The sequence below is a fragment of the Pteropus alecto genome, unplaced genomic scaffold (assembly GCF_000325575.1).
Source record: "Pteropus alecto unplaced genomic scaffold, ASM32557v1 scaffold25, whole genome shotgun sequence".
NCBI classification, from domain to species: Eukaryota; Metazoa; Chordata; class Mammalia; order Chiroptera; family Pteropodidae; genus Pteropus; species Pteropus alecto.
The window spans coordinates 15,340,073-15,350,383 of record NW_006441955.1 but is presented as its reverse complement, the minus strand read 5'-3'; the positions used below and the strand labels follow the sequence as shown (position 1 = coordinate 15,350,383).

At 35.4% G+C, this 10,311-nt stretch overlaps 1 pseudogene; it reads left to right on the top strand.

Moving 5' to 3' along the window:
* Positions 1–1,167: 1,167 nt before the first annotated feature.
* Positions 1,168–3,562, top strand: LOC102883245 (annotated as a pseudogene).
* The last annotated feature ends 6,749 nt before the right edge of the window (positions 3,563–10,311 follow it).

Below are 10,311 nucleotides of genomic sequence, written 5' to 3'. Positions count from 1 at the left end.
CCCATAAGATTATTCATATCACCTAGTGATGTGTAGCCATCTAATATCTTAACACAATGCATTACTCGTGTTTGTGGTGATGCTGATGTAAACATACCTACTGCACTTCCAGTCACACAAAAGTATAGCATATGCAATTAGGTTTGTGTAAGTACACTCTATGTTGTTCACACAAAGATGAAATTGCTTAATGACACATTTCTTAGAACGTATCACCCATCATTAAGTGACCCATAACTATATACAAAGAAAAATTTCCCTTGCTAAAAAGACTCTTCTACAACATGATTTTTAATAATTTTGTGTGATATACAAATATATTTTTCTTAAATATACTATGTATTTGGCCATTTGTGTTTTCAAATTTTTGCTATCATAAATAATACTACACTAAACATTCATATACACATATCTTGTCCATTCCTCTGATTGCTTCTTAGCATGAGTTCTTAGAGAAGTATCCCAGCAAAGGATAAAGCCTTCATAACATATTGGGAAATTGCCTTCCAGAAAAATGATTATCTTTGTGCTGCCCTTAATAGTATATACGAGTTCTCCTCTCCCTTTATTTACTCTTGCTCTTGGGATTTTTGAAAAACATGAGATTCAAATTTTTTAAAAATCAGCTTTATTCCTGATAAAATGGAAAATAATGCTTTCGATTGGCCATCAAACTTGCTCATTAATATCTGACCTCTAAACCAGTCCGTTTTATAGATTCCATCCCTAGCCCAGGTGGACTTCCACAGGCTGCCCCCTGGGATCCTGCCCAGTAAGCTAATCACATAGAAATTATAGTCTTCCTTTTTGCAGGCCTGCTCAGAATTAGAATGGAGAAAGAATTTAGACAAGCATGTTTAGTTTCTTCTCCAAAGCTCATGAAGTCACTTCTCCTATGGGAGGCAGTAAAGGATGAGAGAAAGGGCTGGGAAGAAAGGAGCCAGAAGTATTAGTCTAGCTGAAATCCCTCCATGTGTAAACATGGGTCAAATGGAGGTGCTGCCAAAATGTTTGCCAATACTCTGCACTGAACTGTTTAGCATTGAAAAAAAAAATGAGTTTCGAGAAGTTCGCGGCTGTGAGAAGTGGCTGCTCTCGGTGCCGTGTCTGCAGCGTCATTACTACTTCTCGTAAGCTGGCTGCTTGCCAAGATATCCCGCCACCATGATGCCTCGAATTACAATTAAGGGGGGCAGGTGGAGGAATACCGAGGAGGAAATTCTGAAAGCAGCAGTAATAGAATACGGGAAAAGCCAGTGGTCTAGCATTACGTCACTGCTGCACAGAAAATCAGCAAAGCAGTCCAAAGCCAGATGGTATGAGTGGCTGGATCCAAGCATTAAGAAAACAGAATGATCCAGAGAAGAGGAAAAACTCCTGCATTTGGCCAAGTTGATGCCAACACAGTGGAGGACCATCACTACAATCATTGGAAGAACAGCTGCCCAGTGCTTGGAACACTGTGAATTTCATCTGGATAGAGCCGCCGAAGAGACAATGAAGAGGAAATAAAAGATGATCCATGAAAACTTAAACCTGGAGAAACAGATCCAAATCCAGAAACAAACCAGCATGGCCTGACCCAATTGATATGGACGAGGATGAACTTGAGATGCTTTCTGAAGCTAGAGCCCACCTAGCTAATACTCAGAGAAAGAAGGCCAAGAGGAAAGCAAGAGAGAAACAGTGAGAAGAAGAAAGGAGTCTTGCTGCCCTCCAAAAGAGAAGAGAACTTCAAGAAGCTGATATAGAAATTTAGAAGAAAATTTAAAAAAAGAGAGGAGTTCATTATAATACTGAAATCCCACTTGGGGGGAAAAAAAAAGCTTGCTCTTAGTTTCTATGAGACTTCTGAGGAAAACAACCAGGTTGTTGATGCAGATTTCAGGAAGTTAAGATAGCAGGATCTTGATGGGGATCTAAGATCTGAAAAAGAAGGAAGAGATAGAAAAAGAAGACAAGCAGCATTTGAAAAGGAAAAAGGAGTCTGATTTACCATCAGCTATTCTTCAAATGAGTGGTGTTTCTGAATTTACAAAAATAAGAAGCAAACTAGTACTTCCTGTTCCTCAGATTTCAGATGCAGAACTGCAGTAAGTTGTGAAAGTAGCCAAGATAGTGAAATCGTGTGTCAGTCTACTGAGGAATCTGGTATAACAAACCGCTTCCAGTACTCATGTATGGGTATAATGTCACCAACAACAGCATCTCTCTTTGAACACCACGAATGCCAGCTTCCCAGAGCAGAATTCTGCAGGAAGCTCAGAACTTTATGGCTCTGACCAATGTGGATGTCCCATTAAACGGTGGACTTAACACAACTTTGCACAAGAGTCTCGGGTGTAACTCCACAGCAGCATGTTGTACGACTCCAAACATAAGTTCTTTCTATCTCATGCAGGACTCTGTCTCATGGATCTGAAGGGCTGAGTCCCTAGAGGGGGACAACTCCCAAACCAGTTGTTAACTCCACCCTGGATAGAACTCTTCTTTGAGACAAATTAAACATTAATCCTGAGGATGGAATGGTAGAGTACAATGATCCCTCTTATGTGAAGCAGATGAAAAGAGAATCTTGTGAACACCTCCGTTCGGGGTTGTTGGGCCTTCCTGCTCCTAAGAATGATTTTGAAAGTGTTCTACCAGAAAATGCTAAGAAAGAGCTGGAAGATCATGAAATAGATCATACATATGTTAAAGATGCTGCTGACATGGATGCATGAAAGCAGGCCATATGAGATGCAGAGCATGTAAAAGAAATGAAACGAATGTACAAAGCTGTCCAGAAAGATCTTTCAGGACCATAAGAAGTAAATGAAACTATTCTAAGATCCTTAAATGTAGAACCACCTTTAACTAATTTTCAGAAAAGTGAATAACTAATCAAAAAAGAAATCATCACAATGCTTCATTATGACCTTCTACATCACCCTTATGAACAATCTGGAAATAAAGGACAAACTATAGGATTCACTACCAATAATTCAGAGCACACTGCCTAACTAGAACATAACCCTTATGAAAAGTTCTCCAAAGAAGAGCTAAAAAAGGCCCAGGACATTCTGGTACAGAAGATGGAAGTGATAAAACTAGGTATGAGCCATGGAGAACTCTCAAGGGAAGCTTATAACCAGGGGTGGGAAGAATGCTACAGTTAAGTTTTATATCCCCCCGGGCAGAGCCGCTACACACAGGCCAACCTAGCAAGCGAAAAGGACAGAAGTGAGTCACTTGAAAAGAGGCTTGAGATAAACAGGAGTCACATGATGACAGAAGCCAAGAGAGCTGCAAAGATGGAAAAGAAGATGAAAATTTTGCTTGGGGGTTACCAGTCTCATGATATGGGGCTCATGAAACAGGCAAATGACTTATGGGACCAAACTGAGCAGGCTTAGAGGTATGTACTTTTGAAGAACTCAAGAAACATAAAGATTCTGCTATTGCCCGGAGGCCAGAGTGTCCAAAAGAAGATGTACAGCAACAGCAAAAAAGAGAAAAGGAATTTCAGCATATATATGCTGATTTGCTACTGGAGAAAAAGACTTTAAAGTCCAAATTCTGAAGTTCAGTTTATATTTTGTCACAAGAAGAATTGATTGCTAGTTTTCATATCTGGAAGGCTGAAACTAATGTTTATCTTCATTGACAAATTTGTCTATGATTGGTGGGTTTTTGTTTTTTTATATTAAATGCTATCAATCATACACATTCTACATATAAATACTTCAACTCCACAGGACATTTTAGGTTTTAAATTATTAAGATAATCATTCTTTTAACAGTGTCATACTTGCAAATTTTTTTCGATTTTGCCCTTTATTTTTAAAAGCCTGATTCTAAAATGCTGCCTGTGAATATACTCTTGAATAAAAACAATACTAAAAAAAATAAATTTCTACCTTGATAGAAAAATATAAGAGTCTCATTTTAATGCATTACTTTGGTTACTGGAAGACTAAACTTTTTTACTGTTTTGTGAATTTCCTCTCCATGACTTTTGACTATGTTTATATTGGAGAGTCATCTTTTGACGTTGATTTGTAATACATAGTATGAGAAGATAATAATAATTTGCTATATCCATTACCAAAAATTTCAATTTGCCATTTACCTCTTCTTTTTTAATGAAAACAGCTTTTATTCCTTTAAAAAAATATGTATCGTTTTTAAAATCAGAAAATAAGTAAACATATCAGAAAAAAGTGAGACATCTCTAGTTATTTCTCAACTTGAAGACAACCAATAAGATTTTAATGTACATATTTCCAGCCTTAATAGATGGATAGACAGATGACTGAATAGAAATGTGTACATAGAAACAAGCACACACATATTGTTTTATAAAAAGTAGATCACATTTGCTGTTTTGTAGCCTACAACATTTCATTGCTATCCTTACAAATCCATCTTTACGTTTTGTCCAGTTTTTTCTTTAGGATACATTTATCAAATGTTTATGTTTTGATGTAAAGAAGTGAACTCTTATATGGACTACACCTGAGCAGTACATTGTTAAACATGCATATAACTTCAATAAAGTGGTGAAGATGGGAGAGATTTTTCTACAGAAAGTTAAATTTGTACAGGTAGAGGCAGCAACAACTGTGGCACTCTTATTCCATCTGGTGGATGGCAAGTTTATTTTCATATCTATTGTAACATTTACATTAATTTCAGGACTTAAAAAATGTGAGAAAATATGTGTTTCTTGGAAACTAGGAACTTTGGATATTAAAGCTGTTTGTTATGAATTAAAATGTAGAAGTACATGAACCTTCTGATTTTTCGTCTCAACATATTCTTGTCTGTTACCTTTTTTTTCTTCCAGATTAGTGACTTGCATTCATTTTCTGTAAATAGTGAATATTTTAGGCTTTAAAGCCCTAGTGGTTTCTGTCACAATACTCAACTCTGCTACTATAGAACAAAAATTGCTGTAGAACATATTAAACAATTGGAGGTAGTTGTTTTCTTATAAAACTTACTTACAAAAACAACTTGAGGCCAAATTCGGCCCATGTGCCTCAGCTTGCAAAACCCCGTTCTAGATGAACATTGGAATCATTTTTTTGGGTGGGGGGAGAAATTTTGTTGGAATTCCATCAAGGGTTAAATTAATCTGGGGTTAACATTTTTACAATAATGTGACTTCCCATCTTGTAGCAAAATATATCTCTAAATTGATTTACATTTCTTTTATGTTTCTTACCAAAATGTTACATATTTTTTAAACTGTCCAAATTGTTTCTCAATTGCTTGCTTATATGGTGCACATACCACAGATCATGCTTTCCATTCTGCAGCCTACTCTCAGAATAGACTACTTTGTATAGAGCCCGTTCAAAGGAGAAGGTTATTTTCTCTTTCTGCTTTAGTTACAGGTGTATGGGTGCTGATTGTGTCATTCAGCTTTTGTTAGAGAAGTTTTAGGTTCAAAACAAAACTGAGAGTTGGTGCAGAGATTTCCCATACACCCTTTGCCCCATCATGTGTAGCCTCTCCCATTATCAACATCACTCCAGAATGGTACATTTATAAACCAAGGATGAACTTACATTGACACATCTTAATCACCAAAAGTCCCTAGTTTACATTAGCATTCACTAATATTAGGGTTTGAATATATAATGACATGTATCTATCATTATAATATCACACAGAGCATTTTCACTGCCCTAAAATTCCCCTATACCTTGCCTATTTAATCCTCTTCCACCATCACTCCTGGCAAACACTGATATTTTCACTGTCTCCATATTTTTACCTTTTTCAGATGTTAAATAGTTGGAATCAGGGCATACGTAGACTTTTTAGATTGGCTTCTTTCACTTAATAGAATGCATTTCAGGTTCCCCTGTTTTTTCTCATGGCTTACTAACTCATTTATTTTTAGCACTAAATGATATGCTATTGTCTGGTTATACCACAGTTTATTTACCCATTCACTTACTGAAAAACATTTTGGTTGCTACCAAGTTTTCCTATTATAAATAAAGCTACTATAAACATCCTTGTGCATATTTTTGTGTAGACATATGTTTTCATCCCATTTGGCAAGTACCAAGGAGTATCATTGCTGGATCATATGGTAAGAGTACGTTTAGTTTTGTAAGAAACTGCCAAACTCTCTTCCAAAGTAGCTGTACCATTTTGTATTTCTACCAGCAATGTGTGAGAGTTCCTGTTGTTCTACATCCTCACCAACATTAATGTCAGTGCTCTGGACTGTGGCCATTCTAATAGGCATGTAGTGGTATCTCATCTCATTGTTTTAACTTTCATTTTTCTGATGACATATGATGTGGAGCATCTTTTCATATGCTTATTTGCCATCTACATGTATTCTTTAGTGCAGTACCTGTTAAGGTCTTTGGGCCATTTTTTATTCTAGTTGTTTTCATATTGTTGAGTTTAAGAGCTCTTTGTATATTTTGAATAACAGCCCTTTGATTTGTTTTTTGCATATATTTTCTCCCAGTCTATGGCTTGTCTTCTCATTCTTTTGGCATGGTCTTTTACAGAGCAAATTTAATTTTAATGAAGTCCAGCTTGTGAATTATTTCTTTCATGAATCATATCTTTAGTGCTATATGTAAAAAGGCATCACCATATCCAAGGTCATCTAGGTTTTCTTTTATGCTATCGTCGAGGAGTTTTATAGTATTGTGTTTTACATTCAGATTTACAATCCATTTGAGTTAATTTTTGTGAAGAATGTAAGCTCTGCATCTAGATTCATATTTTTTACATGGTAATTTTATTTTTTATTGAGGAAACATATAACATCATATTAGTTTCAGGTGTACAACATAATGATTCAGTATTTGTACATATTGCAAAAGGATCACTACAATAAGTCTAGTTAACATCCCTCACCACATACATAGTTACAAATCTTTTTTTTGTGATGAAGACTTACAAGATCTACTCTCTTAACAACCTCCATGTATATAATACAGTATTATTAACTAGATTCATTTTTTTGGCATGTTGAAAAGATTATCTTTGCATCCTATTGCCTTTGTTCCTTTGTAAAAAATCACTTGGCTATAGTTATGGGGGTTTATTTCTAGGCTCTCTACTCTGTTCCATTGTTCTGTTTGTCTATTCTTTTGCTAATACTGTGCTGTCTTGATTACTGTAGCTTTATAGTAAATCTTAAAGTCATGTAGTATCAGTCCTACAACTTGTTCTTCTCCTTCAATATTGTGTTGACTATTCTGGGTTGGTTCAGTTATTTTACACACAGAATTTAGTATTAATAACTCTTATAAGCCAAGACTTTAGATCAACTGGAAAGAGAAAGTAAAGAGGATGAGAAGGTTGAGAGAGGAGGGTGATAGAGTTGAAAAACATATTCCAGGAAGCCAGTTTGGCCTTTCCCTTGCCCTCTTAAAAAAGACCTGCTAATGATTTTCCATTTATTCCCACAAACATTTTCTCTCTTTCATGGTTTATAGCTAAGAGATAATGTGAGGACATTTCTCTCTTTGGCATGCATAATGGAGTTAAGGCATCCCTTTTTATTATTATTGTCACCCTGAACAGTGACAATCAACACATTTCATTGCTCCCGAGAAAATCACATTCATTATCAATAGGTGTGTCAATTTCTCCATCAGATGTAAGATGGTATGTTTGGAGCTTTTCCATTTCCATAGAGTTTTCTTAGAAACACTTGCCTTGGAAAAATGCTCTTGCATTACACATGACATAGTTTGGTATAAGCGTCATTTTGGAGAGTTGAGCAGAACTCAAATAGAATGAAACCACCATATGCCCATGTTAATTACACAAAACCTATACCTTCTATTGTGGGAGAAAAATATGCAAAAATAAAGACCAGTTTTCCTAATTCAATTTTAAAAAGTAATAATGTAAAAATTTAAATCTATTGATGTTAGTAGATGAATTATTGGAGACAGACATCTATTCAGAATCTAGGAAATTTAATTAAACTCTTCACTCAAAATATATACTGCACTGTGTCCTTGTGTATATATGTGTGTACATAAGCTTATTTTACTTAACTTCCATGCCTGAGGTATCTTAGGGATTCTCTGTTCCACAGAACCATACAATAAACAGATGATCAATAATATTCATTTGAAAGATTCCAGTTTTATTTTTTTCATTAGCACTAAGCTATATTTTTCTCTTATGCCCATCTGTATTTAATGTTGGGTGGACACATTTTCTCTTCTATTAGATATATTTTTTGCTTCTGGAGCACATAAAACATCTTCTAATTACTTTCTTCCTTTCAATTTTCATAATTTATATCTGCTATGGAAAAATTAAAATATACAGGTAGGAAAAAGAGGTGAATCATTCAAAGTTCCACTACTCAGTGATAACCACTGTAAAAAATGTTGACTCTTCCTGAACTGTATCTTATAAATACATAAATTTGAAAATATGGTATTTGATTTTACATATTCCCCTATACCTTTTTTGAACATTTTTTGTATTGATAAATATTGACTCATATCTTAATTTTAAAGATTCCACAAAATTCTATCACATGTATACATGATAATTAATTAAGTAAAATCTTTATTGTTGAAACTTAAGATTTCTTTACTTACAAAAATGCCTTTGAAAAAGAATCTTTGCATTTTTTTTTCATTCTTTAAGATAGATTTTAGAAGGGAATTATTGGACTTAAAAGTATGTAATTTTTAAGGCTGTTGAGACATTTTGTCAAATTGTAACAATTTGTTGGGGAAATTTCCCAAGATGTCCTGCAACCAACCTCCAAAGGAGGACTGAGCGGTGCAACCAAAGAAAGATAACGCCAGAATTAAACAAAGAATGATTAAGAGAACTTATCGACAGAAGCAGAATCTTGGGTAACAGTAATACAGTAGATCACCTCACTCAAACTGGATGGGGCTTGATATATATGGCCTCCAGAAACAGAGGTGGTTTGTTGCCAAGTGGCCCTTGCTTGTTAGGAGCTATCTATTCCAAAGAAGTAATAATGGGCCTATTTATCTATGTAAGAACATCCCTTTCAGGTGATATGGGCCCACCCCTCCGGGGGTGAACTAGTGGTCACTGAGAGCAACTTATTTCTTAGGATGGCAGCAGTCATGTAAAGCACCAGAAACTGTTTTGCCTAATACAATTACACTTCCACCTGGATTATGTAAAAGTTGCTACTTATCCATGCCTTGTAAATACCAAGTATTTACATACTTATGATAATTTCCTTCTAAAGGGCATCTTTTTTTATTATCAAGTGGTTGATATGGGTTAAAAAGGATGAAGAAAGGAAGATCAATACAATTTTTGAGAATCCTGAAAGAATTGTTGGCTGTTTTCCATTTACTGAACCATCAGAGCCCCACCTCAAATCTCTAACTCGTATTATTAATATAAATCCATATACCTTAATTATTATTGTAGTTAAATTAAATGTATTAAGAATTTGTTTTCAGCAAAGCCGTTATTAAACTCAGAATATTATTCATTTCAAGATCCTGCTGCTATCAATCTAAAAAGCTTTTAGCCAAGTCCCTAAGGCTGAATATTGGCATTTTTTCCCAGTACTTTAATGAAATAAGCAGCAAAGAAAATAGGCTTAAATCGAGCTGCCGGTTTAACTTGGGACTTCTGCCATCATCTGACTGAGATTTGACCCAGCTATTTTTTTTACTTCTAATTGCTTCTATATAGGTAATTCTTCTCCACTATTCTTCAAAATAGATTGCCAGATATTTTGCTTAAACTGAATCGCCAGGTCCTCAATATAGTGAAAAAAAGAGAAAAATAAAATTCTGTGCGCTTTTGTTCCCAATTGTGAGGTTTTAAAAAATGGATGTTAAAATGATATTTTTGTATCTCAGTTCTGACTAATATGGTACATAGCAGATATCAAATTGCAGGTACAGCCTATAAGGCGTTGAGAGAGCAAATACAGAAATGGAAAGATTTGTAAAGGAACTTTTTTGAAGACCTCATGGCTTTGCTTTGATACCCCAACCTATTCCACTCAAAATGAGAGGAAGGTTTATCTCTGTCATCTCAGCTCACCAGGGAAAGTTGCAGAGGGGATTACGGTATACTCTGAGAGCTTTAGATTTTTCTCTCAGGCTGGAAAACACAAAAGAATGTTGCCTTGACTCTCAAGAGAGAAGGACAAAGTGGCCTGGAGATAAAAGTTAAAAAGTTACTGAATTGCAATGAGCCAGGATTCTCAGAGAGATGAATATCCATCACTGTGGTCCTGCAATGAGCCAGATAGGAAAGAAGACTAACCTGGAGCCATGTTAAGTTTTGTCTACAGGATTTTCCAGGAGGGTGAAG